Genomic DNA, 20,483 nt, shown 5'->3' with positions numbered 1-20,483 from the left:
TCGTTTAGATCAAACATTTAACAAACTTGTCTGACCGACCATTTTCATCTGTTTTCTGGCATTTAGGAGCAAATTGCTGATCATCAGTTACTCCCATACATTACCAGATTCTCATTCCAACCAATCAACTAGTTGGATGGTTGGACAGAAAATCTTTACGTGTGTATGCAGCATAACAATTAATTTTACTTTTACAAGCACTTTTCACAAATCACATATTAACTTTTTGGATATCACACTAGAGATTATTAAGGGTGAAATTACCTCCTACACATACACTAAAAAGGTTGATATTACTAAAGCTGCATACACACACAACGATTTTTTGAACGATTATCGATAAACGATAATCGTTTGAAAAAATCCTTCACTTCTGAGTCAAACGATGAACGACCACATGTGCGTTCACGTTTGTAGTTTGTAGTTCAGTCAACTCAATGATTTTCATTAAGGGAATATGCAAAAATCGTTTGTACTTCAAAAAAATCGTTCATTACACTTTAAATAATCTGACAGATAATCTGACAGAAAATCGTTCAGAAAATCGTTAGTAACAAAATCGTTGTGGGTGTATGCAGCTTAACACATTCATTGATTTTTCCAGCACCCATCAAAGGAATTGACTCTCTAACATACCACAGGGGCAATTGCTCCTAAAATCAAAAATATGAAGAACAAGCTATATATGAATACTAAATACTAAAATAACGGTAATGAAGGAAAAGGTTCTTGAAACCATTATTTTAGTGTTGATGAATAGGCCCCTCTAGCATGTTTGCCGAGATTACTGGTCACGGGATTATGCTGCTGTGGGAACGCTACATGCTGTCATCCTCACATTTCTTGTAAACATGTCAGCTGTGTCTAGACAGATTAATATAATAGCCGTGCTGTAAGAGGCTTAGCGCTGCGTCTGAACACGGTTACATATTTTACAAGCACACATTAGAAAATGTTGTTCTGAACGCGATATTTCATTCTATATTCAATTTTTATGTGTGTTTTATCTGAAAATTTCCTGATGACTTCACTCAAAGTATCATTATATATGTCGGGAGTTTTATTGACGCGCCCGCAGTCAGCGTCTCAGATCTTCCGCTCGTGTATGAGGTAACAACAGTCAGTTGATCATCAAACTTCTGAGCAACCCTACGGTCATGTAGAATGGACGTTGGAAATAAGACGCCAGCGCTATTTTTACATCGACGCTGTGACTGTCTCTGAATTGGTCCCAATGGGCCTGATTCCGATTTGAACGCAAATGCTATCCCTCTAGCCACCTCCCCGTTACCTCCCCCAAATGCTGACTACCTATCACTTAAGGTGCCTACACACTTAGCGATACTTTACATGATTTCCCCGATTCCAACGCATCGTGACGACAAATCATGTAAAATATGTCCTAATCGTGAGTGTACACTCACGATCACGATGCCGAGGCGCGTCCCCGCAGGTCGTACAGCGCATCTTCAGATCTGCCGTGCTGTAGGGCAGATCTGACAATCTCAGTCACAATGCACTGGAATAGTTAGGAGACACGATGCACTGGAATAGCTAGGAGGCACGATGCACTGGAATAGTTAGGAGACACGATGCACTGGAATAGCTAGGAGGCACGATGCACTGGAATAGTTAGGAGGCACGATAGATCATTTGTCACATTGGACAGTTTTTAACACCAAATCGTGCCCACGACTGCCGGGGAGCTGCTGGGGAGAGTTCAAGGGGAAATCGGACACAATGTCGGATCGTGAGCACATCGCTAATTGTGTAGGCACCTTTAGTTTGCAAATGAATCCTATGGGCTCTATTTATTAATATTATTTTGACTAAAATAAACTGAAAAAGGGTGTTTTCTCACCCTTTTCACATTATTTTAGTAGAATTCATAAAATTCTACTCCAACCCCTAAGTATCACTTATTTTTAGTAAAACAGATCGCATTTCCCATAACTGTAATGGGAAATGTGATCCGACCAGAGTTACTAAAAATAAAATGTGAAAAAATATCGGGGAAAGCCCTGTGATAATTACGCCACCTAGACTGCCCGAACCCCAGCCCCTTCCCCTGTGTCCCTGCTCCCTCTGTCTATTCTATAGTCACCCTCCTATCCCTGAACAATGCCCGAGACCCCGCCCCTAACACTGAGACCCCACCCCTTCCCCTGAGTCCCCGCCCCCTCCTCACTGTCTATTCTGTAGTCACCCTCCTATCCCTGAATGATGCCCGAGACCCCGCCCCTAACACTGAGACCCCATCCCTTCCCCTGAGTCCCCGCCCCCTCCTTTCTATCTATTCTATAGTCACCCTCCTATCCCTGAATGATGACCGAGGCCACGCCCCCTAACACAGAGACCCCGCCTCTTCCTTTCCAGTCTGGCCCTGTGTCTCTCCTTGAGTTTTTCCCTTTCCTGTGCCTTGGAGGCCAGCAGGGACCACACAGTTCCTGAGGAAAGTAAGTGCCAGTGTCATCTAGGGGGGTGGTATATGTATGTAATGGGGAGGGGTGTTTTTTTTGGGGGGGGGGAGGGGGGTTGGAATGTGTTTTAATTTTGACTGTGGTGGGGGTGGTGTATTAATGTAGTGTGTGTGGGGGGTGTATTAATGTAGTGTGTGTGTGGGGGTGTATTCATTTTCTGTGTGTGTAAGAGGTGTATTCATAGAATCTGTTTTATAACTTATATGTGGGTCACCAATGTTCTCTGCATTATATAGCACTTACTGTGATGCTCTCTGCATTATATGGCGCTCACTGCGATGCTCTCTGAATTATATGGCGCTTACTGTGACGCTCTCTGCATTATATAGCGCTTACTGCGATGCTCTCTGCATTATATAGCGCTTACTGCGATGATCTCTGCATTATATAGCACTTACTGTGACGCTCTCTGCATTATATGGTGCTTACTGTGATGCTCTCTGCATTATATAGCACTTACTGCGACGCTCTCTGCATTATATGGTGTTTACTGTGACGCTCTCTGCATTATATAGCACCAGTGTCGGACTGGGCCATGAAGGGCCCGCCATGGAATGCAGTGGTAGGGGCCCAAGCTAAGGGGTATGGCCAGCTACCAAAGGGGGTGTGGCCAGCCACAACAGCCAAACATTAGAGAGGACATGCAATAGTGGGGACAGCGGTGTGTCAGGATCACCCACTTTGATTGGTAGAAAGTCTAATCTTGAAACAAATCACGCACCCAAGCTTATCTTTGATCCTGCTCCACCCCTAAAGCAGTAGGGCCCACCGGGGATTTCCCCTGTACCCCTGTGGGCCTGTCCGACCCTGTATAGCACTTACTGTGACGCTCTCTGCATTATATAGCACTTACTGTGACGCTCTCTGCATTATATGGTGCTTACTGTGACGCTCTCTGCATTATATAGCATTTACTGCGATGCTCTCTGCATTATATAGCGCTTACTGCGATGCTCTCTGCATTATATAGCACTTACTGTGACGCTCTCTGCATTATATGGCGCTCACTGTGATTCTCTACATTATATGGCGCTCACTGCGACGCTCTCTGCATTATATGGCGGTCACTGCGACGCTCTCTGCATTATATGGCGCTCACTGCGACGCTCTCTGCATTATATAGCGCTTACTGTGACGCTCTCTGCATTATATGGCACTTACTGTGATGCTCTCTGCATTATATGGCGCTCACTGCGACGCTCTCTGCATTATATGGCGCTCACTGCGATGCTCTCTGCATTATATGGCACTTACTGTGATGCTCTCTACATTATATGGCGCTTACTGCGACACTCTGCATTATATGGCACTCACTGCGACGCTCTCTGCATTATATGGCGCTTACTGTGACGCTCTACATTAAATGGCGCTTACTGTGATGCTCTCTGTATTATATGGCGCTTACTGTGACACTCTCTTCATTATATGGCGCTTACTGCGACGCTCTCTGCATTATATGGCGCTCACTGCGACGCTCTTTGAATTACTAGGCAGTCTTTGTGATGTGCGGAGAAAAAAACAAGGAAAGCAGCGCTAGAGAATATTGAAAGTGTATAACAACTTTATCAAATAATCACATGTATAAAATGATTACATACATTCTAAAACCATGAAATAGATAAAAGAGCAATATAATATGAGCAACAGTGAGGTGATGGATTTACCCTGGGACACTGTTCAGTCACAATTAAGCCCAAAGCACTGATATAGGGTGCAATTGATGGAAGTCCAGCAAATAGATATACTAAGTACAATTACCCACTGTGAGGAAATATTCCAAGAATAACCTTAATTAGCGATGGTCCCACACTGAGGAACTTCCAACGTAGAGGAACGGAGCCTTGTAGTGGTAGATGTGCTGGGAGCAATTCGCTCAAAATTAAAATGCCATAGAATATACCCGGGTAGAACCAGTGCTTGGTAGTACTTGTAATCCAATGGTAAGTGTCCACGTGGTGTCAGGGTATGCATACCCACGTGTTTCGCTGCGTCTGGGCAGCTTTTTCAAGACACCTTGAAAAAGCTGCCCAGACGCAGCGAAATGCATAGTCCTGCTATTCAAAGGCAAATCTTTTTTGCCTATTACACTGCATTGACTTTCCGCGTACACGAAAAGCGGGTGGAATTGAATACAGTTTCCTGCGATACTTTTTTGCGGATCTCGGCTTTTTGCATGTAATTGAATACGGCCCTATGTCTGGCAGCATTCGAAATGGCAGTTGGTGTGATTCCCCTATTTGAATTTTGGACTGCGCTGAATCCCCACCTCTGGAGCCGCCACTGGCTCTCACTCATCCATCGATGGCAAAACTAGTTGACATCGGTCGGGAACCATCAATGTTTTGAAAACAGCTATGGTTGTTACCAACGCCGGCATGCATGCATCCCGTCCAGTATTTGGAACTTTGTTCAAACTAGGGTCAGATCCAGAACAGACCCCGTTCCCACTGTGGCGCCAACTCAGGCTATTCCCGGGTAGGAGCACTAATGCCGGGTCGATGACGCCATTAGCATCACGTGTGGCGCCGGCGTTTGGAGATGAGATCATATGCTCTTCACATGCAGAGAACGGGACCCAGGTTACCCATTCACACTGCTTCTCATGACCAGGGTTGAAATACCGGGTCGCTCGAACCAGTTTATTTCAACCCAGCCCTTTCACACTGCACAGTAACCCGGGTTATTGCTGCTAGAGAGAAAGGGGTATGACTCATCCTACAATTGTCTGTCCCTGCTCCATCTTTCCAGACACAACAAGATGCTATAAAACTATATACAGACCTATGCTTACGTATTATGGAATGGGTATGTAATGCTGGCTGTCGGGATGCCTCCTATCAGAATACCGACAGCGGCATCCCGGTGGTTGGTATCCCGACAAGGGTCGGGTAAATATACTTACCCTCCCCCTTTCCCCCCCTTTTTGTAGCCTAACCCTAACCCTCCCCACCCTAACCCTCCCCCAGTGGTGCCTAACCCTAACCCCCCCAGTGGTGCCTAACCCTAACCCCCCCAGGGGTGCCTAACCCTAACCCCCCCTAGTGGTGCCTAACCCTAACCTCCCCCAGGGGTGCCTAACCCTAACCCCCCCAGTGATGCCTAACCCTAACCCCCCCCCCCAGTGGTGCCTAACCCTAGCCCTCCCCCCTAGGGGTGCCTAACCCTAACCCCCCCTAGTGGTGCCTAACCCTAACCTCCCCCAGTGGTGCCTAACCATAACCCTCCACCCTAGGCATGCCTAACCATAACCCCACTACGGTCCCTAAACCTAACCCTTCCCCCTGCGGCTAACACTAAGGGTGCCCCGGACTTACCTCATTTGGGCTGGCGTCCTTCGATGTTCCGACATCAGAATTAGATAGACATCGATATTTCGACGCCTATCTTAAGTTCCTTGTCGGGATTCCGATGTCGGTATTGAGACCTAACTACATCCCCTTATTATTACTTATTTATGCTATGCATGTGCAGTGCGTAATGTGCATCTGATGCAGAACAAATTGACGTACAACCACCTGTACATGGGCCTCTTAATGTCACCAGGATCAATTGCTGAAAGACAAATTATTGAGCCAAAGTGAAGTAGATGATGTACCTCCTATATTAATAACATAGGAAATCTCTTCCAGATTCTGAGAGTAAAACTCATGACTATTGCAACACGATTGCTCTGCGTTCTGCTCTAACTTCCTGCCAAGAATGAACTAACACTTTTTTGTTACATAACAAGAATCTCAAATACAGTAATCTCCCTATTTATATAATTAATTGCTAAACTCTCTTGCCTTAATCATATTAGGTGGCCTGATTAATTTCTCAGGCAAAGAGCCCTAGTTTAGAAGAAAAGCTGATTAATTCTTTAAATAGCTGCAATGAAGATTAATTGCCTTCCTCCGAAAGTTTCAAGTTTTCAAAAGAAGAGCGTCGTTACATTCCGGGAGGCATTTGTTAATTAATCTTAACGACATGTATACTGCACCCATAATTTGGATTGCTTAGGGGCCTGTCTGTGTTGAGGTTCTAGTTCAGTGCTTTTCAAGAATTGACATGAAACCGGCTACAAATACGTTGTAAGTGTGTACTCACTGGTGGGATTATGCAAATCAAAACAATTTGCACTTGGGCAAAACCATCTTGCACTGCAGGTGGGGTAGATTTATAGTGTGCAGAGATTTGGGAAGGGACGTGCCCAAGTTTAATTCTAAATTTCAGAGTGAAAATAAAGCTGTCCCATATTTGTGCTCTACATGGAAAAGCAGCCAGTATTTACCCTGCATGCAAATATACATATAAATAAATGCTTGTCCACCCCTTACATTGCAACATGGTGAGTCGAGGAGCAAGTGGCCCCTTTTTCACTCCTTTTTATTTTATTTTTTTATCTTTGCATATTAAATATATCATAAAACAAACAGTGAAGACAATACTATTAGTAAACTATATTAATCTTTCTTTTAGATAATTAAGACCACATTCATACATTCATGTAAGCTTAGGCTTACTCAGCTGGCTGGTGGCCTCGGCGCCGTTCACCATCGCGACCACCGATGGTCGCGATCGTGATACCAGCCTGCGACTTGGGGGTGACTGGGCATGTTAGAATGATGAGAGGGAGGTGCCAGAAAAGATGAATGGGATGACAAGATGGGTTTGATGGGGAAGGGATCAGGGGACATGTGAAGGGTGGACAGGAGTAGAGAAGGTCATGAACTACAGCTCCGGAGAGAGCGATGAAAGAGGTAGGGGGCGGGGTGAGGGGGAGGAGCCTGAAGGGAAGAGATGTCATGGTGGATGGACTAAATTTTGGAGGTAAAATGGGGTGCAGTGGGGAGTCGGAGCATGATTTAGCAAGTGAAGAGCAGAGCTACAGGAGAAGAGACTTCATTTGAAGTGGTAGAAGTTGGTAAAAGTGCAGAATTTCTACCAGTGGCACTCATCCGAGTAAGAGCACTTTGATCATGGACGATCCAACCTTGCAAGATCCAGTTTCTTTATAGGGATTCCCTGTTGCTCAAGTAGCAAAAGCAGAACAGTGGCCACAAGCAGTATGACACACCACTCTATGCGTTTCATCATAGAGATGTCATCAGGGGTGTGGCCCCTCCTGTCTAATGTGGATATTTATAACGTATGAGTAAATAAAACTGTGCAATGACATGTGAAGCCCAGGGTGGGCCTAACAATGGTATGGACCAATCAAAACAGAGATTGGGCCGGATTAGAGACATACAGTACCCGCACAAAGGGTTGTGTGAGTGATGACAAATTAAATGGACTACTAAATGGAATATTCACAAATGCATTACGTTATTAGACATACAATACTAAGTATAGTAAGCATACTTAGCATTGTATAGCGGCCTTGCGGGTTACTGATGAAAGTGTCATAGATTCTCTTTGATGAATCTCTTACTGTCTCCGTAACATGGGGATAAATTCCATCTCTATTATACAACATACGACGACAAGTTAGTGCAAGGGACAGGTTTCCAAGGCTGGGGAGCTGGGTGAGTCCTTAGTCTCTTGGCACTGGCAGTGACCTGTGAGGAATAATAATGACCTATTTGCTTTTCCAGTCATCATTGACAAGGGTGGAAGAGACCCTCCAGCTCTCAGTCCTTTCCACAATGGAGGCTTTGTAAAGCCGCCAGGACAGAATTAGAAGAAGCACAAGCTGTGTCTGGGAAGCCGCCAGCAGCGAGTAATCCTCTATATTATACCAGGAATGAAGCATGTCATGAAATTAGCTTCCCTGCCTAGATCTTTAGCACTACCACTTAGCTAGGGCAGGGGCGATTAGCAACATACACCATTGCTTACACCCTAGCACCGTCCTGTTATAAGTCCGGACATTGGGCCTGGTTCAAAATGGTATGCAGATCACACAGTCGCTGTATCGATGTACGCAGCAGCTGTGTGGTAATATGTTAATACTGTAGGAGGCGTATTGTGTAAATGGATGCCTATTGCCAGCATCGCAAATCCCAGGGCTGCTTTTAAAGACGTAACATCGGATCACTCTGCGTGAACATCGGTCATCTGAGTAACCCTCCAGTCACTGAGGATGGCCGGTATTCGCATGCTGCCGGGACCATTGAAGCTGCGTTGCAGCCACTGGCCTCGGCACACCCAGAAACGCCCCCATTTTCTTTCACACTGGCCATTGCTGCCCCTACCCCATCCCCAAATGGCCGCAGCACGTCAATCCTGCTGCGACACAGATCAGCACATGCGCAGTACAGATCCTGCGCCTGCACCGATCGGCCAACATCGGAGTAGTACGTAAACCATCAGGCCCAATATGTGCACGACACACAAAAGCATGTGTATGAGCCCCACGCTGGAGCATGGCCACATCACTCTACTGCAGTAGTTCCCAAACTTTTTCAGTTGAAGGCACCCTTAGCGTCTCCTTCATTTTTTCAAGGCACCCTTAAGCCAAATTACTGTACCTGTAGTACTGCCCCCTGTAGTACTGCCCGTTATGCAATGTCCCATATAGTAGTGCCCCTTATGCAATGCCCTCTGTAGTAGTGCTCCCTAAGTAAAGTCCCCTCTAGTACTGCCCATTATGCAATGCCCCCTGTAGTTGAGCACATTATGCAGTACCCCTTGTAGTAGTGCCTCTTAGGCAGTGCACCCACTAGTAGCCCCCACTAGTAGCCCCCACACCCCTGTGCTGTACTTACATCTTTTAATGTCTCTAAAGTAGGGGTGTGCACCGGCCACTTTTCGTGTTTTGTGTTTTGGTTTTGGATCTGGATCTTTCTTCGTGTTTTGGATCTGGATTGGTTTTGCTAAAACCACCCTTCCGTGTTTTAGGTTCTGGGTTTTGTGTTTTGGATCTGTATTTTTTTTTTTTTTTAAAAGCATAAAAACAGCTACAATCACAGAATTTGTGGGTTTTTCTGCTCCTATGCTATTATTAACCTCAATAACCTTAATTTCCACTCATTTCCAGTCTATTCTGAACACCTCACACCTCACAATAGTGTTTTTATGTCCAAAAGGTTGCACCGAGGTATCTGGATGACTATGCTAAGCGACACGTGTGGGCGGCACAAACACGTGGCCCATCTAGGAGTGACACTGCAGTGGCAGACAGGATGGCAGTTTGAAAAACTAGGCCCCAAACTGTACATAATGCAAAGAAAAAAAAGAGGTGCAAGATGGAATTGTCCTTGGGTTCTCCCACCCACCCTTATGTTGTATAAACAGGACATGCACACTTTAACAAACCAATCATTTCAGCGCCAGGGTCTGCCACACGACTGTGGCTGAAATGATTGGTTCGTTTGGGCCCCCACAAAACAAGCTGCCAATTAATCTGTCCCTGCACAAACTGGCTCTACGGAGGCAAGATGTCATCCTCATCCTCCTCATCCACCGATTCCTCACCCTCTTCAGTGTTGTGTACATCCTCATCCTCACAGAGTATTAATTCGTCCCCGCTGGAATCCACAACCACAGGTCCCTCTGTACGTTCTGGAGGTTGGTCTCCCTGGAAGAGTTAATAATTCATTTTTATGAACATCATCTTCTCCACATTTTGTGGAAGCAACCTCCTACACCTTTCCCTGACAAGGTTCCCGGCTGCACTAAACTCTCTTTCGGAGTACACACTGGAGGGGGGGCAACTCAGGTAAAATAGAGCCAGTTTGTACAGGGGCCTCCAAATTGCCTCTTTTTCCTGCCAGTACAGGTACGGGCTGTCTGACATGCCTACTTGGATGCTGTCACTGATGTAATCCTTTAACAGACAGACGCACGCTTGTCGCTGCTACTTTGAGGATGCAGGTGCGGCTACAGCCCACACAATTCACAAAGACAGAAAAAGAAGAATTTTTTATTTTGTTTGGAGTGCACTTTGGGGGTTACACCACCCTTTAACGGTCAAGGCAGCCGGCCCTTTACTTATGACACAGGCGCACGCTTGGCGTTACTTTGTTGATGCACGTGCGGCTACTGTGCACACAATTCACAAACACAGGAAAAAAAAAAATTTTTTGGAGTGCACTTTGGGGGAGCACCCCTGATGCACAGATCACTTCCTGGACAACACTACACCACCCCTCTAGGACTACAGCCTTTATGGGACACTGCACAACACAGTCCAGCCAGCCCCTATAGACTTTTAGTGCACACAGCCCCTATGGACAACTGACTGCACAGCCCAGCCAGACCCTATGACAGCAGCACAACACAGCCCAGCCAGCCCCTATGGACAACAGCAGCACAACACAGCCCAGCCAGCCCCTATGGACAACAGCAGCACAACACAGCCCAGCCAGCCCTAGCTCCCACCCTCCCTCTTCACTGTCCACAGCCGGAGTGAGAAATGGCGCCGACGCGGGGACCTTTTATAGAATCCAAAACCCGTGAGATCCGGAAGGCGGGATGATGATGTTTTGCCTCGATTTCAGTTCCGAGTCAGGCGGGAAAAGTAGAGCCTGACTCGGATATGACTCGGATCGGGGGGGAGTTCGGAATTCAGAAATCCGAACCCGCTCATCCCTACTCTAAAGTGAAGTTTTAGTAAAAGTTAAATTCCTCCTGCATACAAGCACCTGCAATCCCAAAAAAACACTTGGCCCCTTCTTAGAGCACCCCCAGAACCTTATTTTGCTAGTTTTTGAAGTTGTCCCCCCACTTTGTGCTTTTTCGCCCCCAAAATTATAAGTACTTTTTTTGGATGTTCTTATTTTTTTTCCTGGAATTTGGGGGGGCTGTCCCAAGGGTTCAGAGTGGTTTTCCCACCTTTGCACCCTAAAATAAAATTCACTTCTTTTCTCCTGCTATTCAGAGGCGAATCTTTTTTGCCTATTACATTACATTGACTTTCCGCGTATGCGAAAAGTATTTGGAATTGAATACGGAGATAAGTTTCCGACAGGTGAAAAGTCACAATCAGCGATACTTTTTCGCGGATCTCGGCTTTTCACGTCTAATTAAATATGGCCCATAATGTGAATAGGGTGTGAAAACTCTAATTTTCACATTATTTTAGAAAAAATAATATTGATAAATCTGCCCCTAAGGGGATCTATTTGTTAATATTATTTTGACTAAAATAAAGTGAAAAGGGGTGTTTTCACACCCATTTCACATTATTTTAGTTTCACATACATTTACTTAAAGGCAATTTTAGTAGAATTCATAAAAATTGTACTCCAAACCCTAATTATCACATATTTTTAGTAAGCAGATTGCATTTCCCATAATTGTAATGGGAAATGTGACCTAGCCAAAATTACTAAAAATATATTGTTAAAAAATATCGGGGGAAGCCCTGTGATAATAACGCCACCTGACTCCTGCTCTGCTCTAACAGGCAGAGACCGGGAGCATGGCCCCAGTGATCAGCTTGTGGTCTAAATAGACCACAAGCTTATCACTGCAAAAAGAAGAAAAATATTACTTCCCTGATCCAAGGAGCGGTGATCGGTGCTCCCTTGATGTCCTCTGAGGCTCCGGTCAGCTGGTCTTCCTGCTCCTGCACTGTGACCTCGCTCAGCTGCTGCACAGAACTGTTGACCGGAATCACAGTGCAGGATGGGAGAGCAGCTGACCGGAGGAGCAGAGGACATCAAGTGCTATCTGAGTTGAGGGTTTGCCGGGGGGGCCTTAGTGGTCTCGTAGGGGGTATGGGTTGCTTGCGAGGGGACGGTCCCGGTATCTGAGCGGAGGGCGCATGCGCAGACACAGTCTCCCTGTATTTTTTCAAAAAAATACAGGGAGAAGACTGCGGAGGGGATTCGCAGGGACAGAGCTTTATCGCAAGCTCTGTCCCTGCAGGGGATTTTTGATAAATCCCTATGATATTTCCTAAATTCACAATGCAAATTTAGGGCCTGATTCAGACCCACTCGCGAGCGGCTGTCCGCTCGCAAGTGGGTCGATGTTATGGACTGAGCATGCGCACGACGGAGGGAGCTCCGTCGTGCGCATGCGCCAGACGCGACGAGCGAAGGAAAGTCCTTCGCTCGTTGTGTCTGATCAAAGGGCGCGTGCTGTCGATGTTGATTGACAGCACGCCCCCTTTGGTAGGCGTGCCGGGGGCGTGCCTCCCTGACGGGGGCGTTCCCAAGGGAACGCCTCCCGTCAGAAGCCGGCCCACTGACATCACTAGTGATGTCAGTGGGAGTGATTTTGGCTCTGATAGAGCCAAAATCACTCCGGAGCTTGCGGTTGAAAACCTCAACCGCAGGCTCCGGCTCACAATTTCGATGGTCGCGATGGACTCGACCATCGCGGCCATCAAAATGCACGCTCGTATAGCCTGTGGGTGGTGACCCACAGCTATACGAGCGTCCAGAAGGACGCTCCATTTTCATGGAGGCCGGCCCTCATTCAGAGCGTGCGCTCTGCTCAGAGCGTACGGCTCTGAATGAGGGCCTTAGTCGGAATGCAGATTGTAGTAAACAGAGCCCGAGGCCACTTTACTGACCGTGGCAATTTAAACCAACTGAACTTTTGGAGTAGTGATATACTTGAACTCACAGAGATTCTTGAGAGGAAAAAAAACATTTTACAAGCTCTGAGGCCCACGGTGACAAGCTGGAAATCATGTGACACATTAACGATTAAGAGATATTGCAACTGAACTTAAACATTGTGACATTTATACTGTAGTTTAATTGTTGATGAAACATCTGACATCATTGACAAAGAGCAAGCTTCTATTTGTCTGCGAGTTGTGGATGATCTCGAAACTTTTGAGTTTTAGGCTTGTATGAAACTCCTGTTACCACTGGTGAGGCCATATCTAGCCTAATATTGGACAGTCTTACAAGATGTAACATACCAATTTTGCAGCTGCGAGGTCAGTGTTATGATAGAGGCAGCTATATGAAAGGTTACATAAAAGGCACCCATTGTAGAACACTGAAGGTGTAGTCTTTAGCTCTGTGTATTCACTGCAGTGCTCACTCCCTTAATCTAGCCCTACAAGGCACAGTTTTGAATATACTCCTCCTGTGGAATTGGCTAAATGTAATGATTTTGGCTTTTTCCTAAAAGATTCCCCAAAGCGAACAGCTATGTCTGCTATGTCCAACATGATGGACTGTACGTAACTCAGCGGTAAATGCCGTACTTGTGTCAAATTTAGTTATTTTACAGCTCATGGAAGATCGAAAGGATTCCATAGACGCTTCCTCCTGCAAAGCCCATGGATTTTTCTTACAAACAGAAAAAGGAACTTTCATGTTGTCTTTGCTTGTGCGCGAGCAGATCTTACACTCACCGAAAAAAGTGTAGTACTCCAGAAGGAAACTGTGACTTTAACATGTGCAGCTGAATCTATTTGCTTTTATTTTGGAGGAACTCAAGAAACTTAATTTATAAAATCTGGAATGAAACTCAGAAGGACCTTCTGCCACCAGATAACGTCTTATCGCAAAAGAGGACAGAAAGGATCTACAAAGCCATCAACAGAAGATGAATGTCATCACCACCAGGGGCATAGGAAGGGCGGTTTTCGGCGCCACAAGTATCAGAGGGCGCCGTGCCCACCTCTTGGTAGGGAAAGTCCGACTCCCATTCTCAGCTGTTGCTGGAGGTGCTGGAAGTGTCCCGCTGACAGGAGAAGCTCTGTTACTCCATTACTGCCACAGAGCACTGCCGCCTCACTTCCCAGCCACCGGTCACCTCAGGGACACAGGGCCTGATTCAGAGCCGGACGCTATTTGCGCTCGCTCGTTTAGAAAAAGGGGCCGGCTATTTAAATTGAGCGCTCGCTCTTTGCGGTCTGTTGACGCCTCTATGTCTGAGCGAGCAAACGAAACATGTGCTCGCTATTTTGTAAAGACGCCCCCTGGCCGCTCGCATTCTACGTCATCTCCGCTATTTATTAGATTAATCGAGTACATCGAAAGGCGTCTGAACTGCTTGCAGTGCTTGTGGTTGGATTTTTCTACCGCAATCATGCGAACAGTTCAGGCTAAGAAACAATCAAGTGACGTGGTCGATGACGCTGCTTTGTTAATTATGCACACCCTTAAAACGCCCGTTTTGACCTTTTGGCACGCCTGCGTTCGGATCTCCACTCCCCGTTTTCAAGCACCTTCCCCTGTTACCACCCACAAATGCCTCATTCTGTCACTCAAATTAGCAGGCACTCGCTATTTTGCGAGCACAAAATTTCCGACCGCAATGACTGGTTCGCACATGCGTATTACAACCTATACGCATGCGCAGTTGTGCGAGCATCGCTCGGAGCGAACGAGCGGCCGCTTACGAGCGGCTCTGAATCAGGCCCACAGGTCAGGGCCACTGTGCAGACCGCTACCTCAGACAGCCGGACCATTGGGGGAGAGCAGCTATTTATAACCTCTACCTCTTTCTCTCCGCATGCTGGCAGCTTTTCTTGCAGGGCTCACACACTGGCGGCTTTACCGTGGAAGTCCTGGTGCCCGCTAGTTCTCAGAGGGATTCCTCATGCTGGCCACTGAAGTGGGACTTTTGCACCAATCTTTGACTATTAAGATAGCTCTGAAGTGAGAGCTGTGAGTTTTACTTATGGACTCCAGGATCTGGGTACCACAACTATTCTCAAACCTATTACACGACCCTTCCCTGGAACACTTGGGGGGGCGCCATAGCACGCATGTGCTCGGGCGCCCTGGCTACACCACTGATCGCCACTGCCGCATATATATTATAAAGCCCTGGATAGTGTAACGGGAAATTGAAAGTAGAGTCCAACAGAAAGTATTTTTGAATCTATACGGGCGTTAAGGAGCTTCCTTCTTAAATGTCCTACTGCAGGGTGGGAAAAATGAGAGTTATGGTAAGAACTTACCTTTGTTAATGCTCTTTCTTCGAAGTCCATAGGGTCCACCGGGCAACCTTGGGGTGTAAGTGATGGGACCCAAGGTATCCCTGTGGAGCTTATGGACCCTGAAGAAGAAAATGAGTTATGGTAAGAACTCTTTATTTGAAAGTCCATAGGGTCCACAGGGAGACCTTGTTTCCCATCACCTACACCCCAAGGTCGTCCTGTGGAGCTTATGGACCCTGAAGAAGAAATATGAGAACTTTGGCTAAAGCATATTCCATAGACCATCAAATCTTGAAGAGCGAGGTGGATTCTGGATGCGTCTCATCACCATTTTTTGTAAAAACACATTTGTTAAAAAATAAACCTGGAAACTCACAGCCTATTCCCTGAAACAGAGAAGCTGCTGAACATCCTATTTGTGGTGCCGGCAACATCCGCTACTTCAGAGCACTAATCTGCTACTGCGGAGCGCTCATTTTTCGATGCTGCGGAGGGTGAACTGAAAAAGTATCCGCGGTCTACCATGCTACAAGAGCGGCAGAAGCATCTCTGCCTTCTACGCGCCTAGCCATTGCGATTTCATGATTTGAATATGAACTTTATTCTAAATTAAATTATATCTAAAAATACATTTAGAGCGTCAGTCTTTGGAAGACCTTAATGACTTATCTTACATAGCTGCTGGAATATTTTTTTTGCTATGTACGATGGCTGATTGAATAGTAATGAGAATCAGATGACTCCACAGGATCTGAACATTTTTCTTTTTCAGAGTAGCGTCCTGCACATTCAATAAATTTTTTGCAGCATTTCAAAAACAATTGAAAGACGTGCAGTAGACTGTTCTGTGACATCACTGTTAGTGTTACAGCTGTGGCATTTTTCACTTCATCATTAGTTGAGATTTTCTTTCTGCGCAGTTGTGTTTTCAGGTTTGTGAATGGCCAGAAATCACAGCGCTGTCAATGCAGCAGCAGCAACATGTGGTCGGTTATTGTCTGGAGCAAAAACCACTGTTTCTTCAGCAAATGTGGTCTCCTCCTCTTCATGGCTCCATGCAGATGGGTTTTCAGGACGTTTGAACAGTAGTCACCATTAATTGTCTGTCCAGGGGCCCCCCCCAGTGCTGTAGGATCATACCGTGCGCATCAAAGAACAGCAGAAGAATGACTATACACGCCGAAGGAATCACACAGAATTTTTTGGGCGGAGGCGAATTTGCATGTTTCCATACACTGGACTGTTGTTTGGATTACGGATAATAATGACTTTGTCAGTCACTCACATATTACCCTCTTTAAGGTGCTTCCACCACCGAAATAGTGCAGCACAGCTAATTGTTCCTCCACCATTCAATCACACATCTGACGTAATCTCACAGACACGTCTTCCTCATCATCCTCCATGACGAAACGTACGAAGATCTTCCACTCGCTGTGACCAAACAAAGAAGACTACGGCAGTCCAACCGCAGGTTCAGACGGGTTGGGTATGAAATCCCGGCTATCGGGATGCCACTGGTCAGAATACCGAAAGCGGCATCCGGCACCCTAACCTTCCCTCCCCGTGCCTAAACCTAACCTCCCCCTCCTCGCACCTTAATCCTAACACTTCTTCCCCGGAGCCTAATTCTAACCCTCCCCCTAATGCATAACCCCGCTACCTAACAATAACCTCCCCCTAACAGTCAGATACTTACCTTTGGGATGCCGGCGGTCGGGATACTGGTGCCGGGATCCCGACCTGTCGGAATTTTGGCGCCGGAATTCAGACCGTCGGCATCCCGCATGCCGGAATGCCAATTACATCTCGCTCAGACACATCAATGTATGAGCTTCACAATAACCAGAACATCTACCTATGGGACAGAAAAACAGAGGCAGTCTCATTACTTTTCAATCAGCCCTCATATTATTTTTAAACTAATTTAACTTATGTTTTGCAGTGTACTCAGGGCCTGATTCAGAGCCGCTCGCAAAAAGCGAGCGCTCGCTCTGAATCAGGGCGGCTGCATGTTTTTTTTTGTTCGGCCTCCTGGCCAATCGCTAAGCTGTGGGTGACCACCCACTGCTTTTGCGAGCGGCCAGATGATGGTCGCGATGGTCGCGACCATCGGGCTTGCGACGAGACCCTTGTGGCAGGGTCTTTTCTGTCGCAAGCCCCAGTGAGCTTCCGGCTCTAACAGAGCTGGGAGCTCACCACTGACATCACTGCCCATCCATCGACCCGCTTGCGAGCGGGTCTGAATCAGGCCCACTGCACATTGTCATTCTGTTACTAATAAATATACTGTTTTTCTGTACTGTAATATTTGTGACATTATTATTTTGAATGAAAACATATAATTAACTATGAGGCATAAAAAACGGTAAGGGTGACATTCAACGATTTAGGAAATTATGGCCCTCATTCAGAGCCGTACGCTCTGAGCAGAGCGCACGCTCTGCATGAGGGCCGGGCTCCATTTTCATGGAGCGTCCTCCTGGACGCTCGTATAGCTGTGGGTCACCACCCACAGGCTATACGAGCGTGCATTTAGATGGCCGCGATGGTCGTGACCATCGCGACCATCAAAATTGCGAGCCGGAGCCTGCGGTTGAGGTTTTCAACCGCAAGCTCCGGAGTGATTTTGGCTCTATCAGAGCCAAAATCACTCCCACTGACATCACTAGTGATGTCAGTGGGCCGGCTTCTGACGGGAGGCGTTCCCGTGGGAACGCCCCCGTCAGGGAGGCACGCCCCCGGCACGCCCACCAAAGGGGGCGTGCTGTCAATCAACATTGACAGCACGCCCCCTTTGATCGGACACAACGAGCGAAGGAAAGTCCTTCGCTCGTCGTGTCTGGCGCATGCGCACGACGGAGCTCCCTCCGTCGTGCGCATGCTCAGTGCAGACCATCGACCCACTTGCGAGCGGACAGCCGCTCGCGAGTGGGTCTGAATCAGGCCCTATATCTTGGACCCCCCAACTTACAAATGTTCTGTCACCCCTGTATATATGAGTTAACTGTGAAGCCTTTAGTTACAGTCTCTTGTCCTTATCTTTGTTGGTTTGGTATTCAATAAAAATAGATTCCATTTAAAAAATAAATGAAAAAGAAACACACATTGAGGCTGATGAAGAGATACATACATGTCAGATTTGCAGATGGATCTTGCGTGTTTTCACTCTACTCATGTTCTGCCAGGGCCGTAACTAGGGTGGTGCGACATGTGCCACAGCAGAGAGCACGGCAGGGCTGGGGGCATTGTTCGGTTGCACCTGTCAATTTTTTTTTGTTTATAATCATTCCCAATTTTACTAGGGACCAGGTTCAAACAGATCAGAGAGACAAGCTGTGTGACATGTGTTTTCCTTTTTATCAGACACAATGACAGACATAATAAAATTGTGTTGTACACTTATAAATATATCTGAAGCAGAAATAGACAGGTTACGGCAATACAGTAGGCATCATTCAGGTACTGTCTGTAAGGAGCAATGACCCCCCCCCCTCCAGAAAAAAACAAAAAGCAAACTACCAGCACCTAGGGCCAGAGGCCAGATTAACAATGGGGCGGATGGAGCTACAGCTCCAGGCCTCCAAATAAAAATAGGCCCATCAACATGACAGAATGATTACCAGCTGCCTAACTGGCCATAAACTGGCCATAAATTTTAAGTATTTAAATAGTTTTTCTAGTCCCCCGTCCCCCCCCAAAAAAACTAAATTATGCAATTTTTCTATTTCTATGTAGTTAGGCAGACATTGTGGTCATAGTTTAGGGGGTGTATTCACCAAGGTAACTCTGAACACAGCCACACAGCACCGTTCACAGCTCTTCCCCTTCTCAGTATAGGCCCTTGAACATTTTCAGCTCCAGGCCCATGTGGGCCTTAACCCGGCCCTGCCAGCACCTCTGCAACCTACCTATGACCTCAACTGGTAAGTAGACACACCGGATTGAAAGTTAAAAGTGCAATTGCAATAACTGCTATAGATGGAAAATAAGCAAAGCCATGCATGCGGTGAGAGAACAAAATCTAAGGGGCCCATTTATTAATGATCGCATTTTGCAATACGATCAGAGCATGCAGTACCGCCCATGATCGCATTGCAAAATGCGATCATAGTGGCCGGATGTATTAACCGGCACATGCAGGGTGACGGGTTCCGAAAGGAGCCCGTTTCCGCAATGTGGCCGGCGTGCATACAGGACTGCTGCGCTTGCGCAGTCCCGCTGACTGCACATGAGCAGTGCCCGTTGCCGGCGGAGGGATCTGGTAGATCCTTCCACTGGCTGACATGCGGTCCCTCCTTCATACATCCGGGGGATACTTAGTATTTGAGGTAAACCCCCGAAAAAGGTATGTTTTCGGGGATCTTACCTCAAATATTGAATGATAAATGGGCCCCTAAATCTTTACGGGTCCCACGTAAAGATTTTCTGTCCAACCATCCAACTAGTTGATTGGTTGGAATGAAAATCTGGTAAGGTATGGGAGTAACTGACAATCAGCAATTTGCTCCCAAACGCCGGAAAATGGACAAAAACTGTTGTCTGAACAAATTGTTTAGATCAAACATTTAACAAACTTGTCTGACCGACCATTTTCCATCTGTTTTCTGGCATTTAGGAGCAAATTGCTGATCATCAGTTACTCCCATACGTTACCAATCATTTCATTCCAACCAATCAACTAGTTGGATGGTTGGACAGAAAATCTTTGTGTGTGTAGGCCTATTTATAATGTTAAATATTGGGGTTTGTACAGACCCCAATAATTAACATTCTAACTCGCTGCGGCTACCGGAGCAATTTATCATTGCTCCGGCGCGGTGACAGCTGATGCGAAATCGGCTGTCCCCGCGAGCGGCTTCACTGCTCCTTTTCGGAGCAGTGAATCTTTTCACTGCTCCAGTCGGAGCAGTGATGGGACTGCGCATGCGCGACCTACAGGTCACACATGGGCACAAGAGACCAAGGAGCCGGACAGGGGCGGAAGGATCCGAAAGGATCCCTCATCGCAACCTGGTCCATTTTCTCATAGGGAAGGAGCAGGTTGCGATCCCGGAGCAGGAGCACGCGCCATCATGCAAGAAGGTCAACAGGTACAAATGGGCGACAGGGTCAAAGGGTCGACACATTTTTTTTTCTAACCCTAACCCTCCCCTTTGTGCCTAACCCTAACTCGCCTTCCTGTTGTCTAACCCTAACCCCCAGGGTAGGTGCCTGACCCT

This window comes from Taudactylus pleione, unplaced genomic scaffold (assembly GCF_031769625.1).
Source record: "Taudactylus pleione unplaced genomic scaffold, aTauple2 ptg000472l, whole genome shotgun sequence".
Classification (NCBI taxonomy): domain Eukaryota; kingdom Metazoa; phylum Chordata; class Amphibia; order Anura; family Myobatrachidae; genus Taudactylus; species Taudactylus pleione.
Note: the sequence above shows the minus strand (reverse complement) of the source record.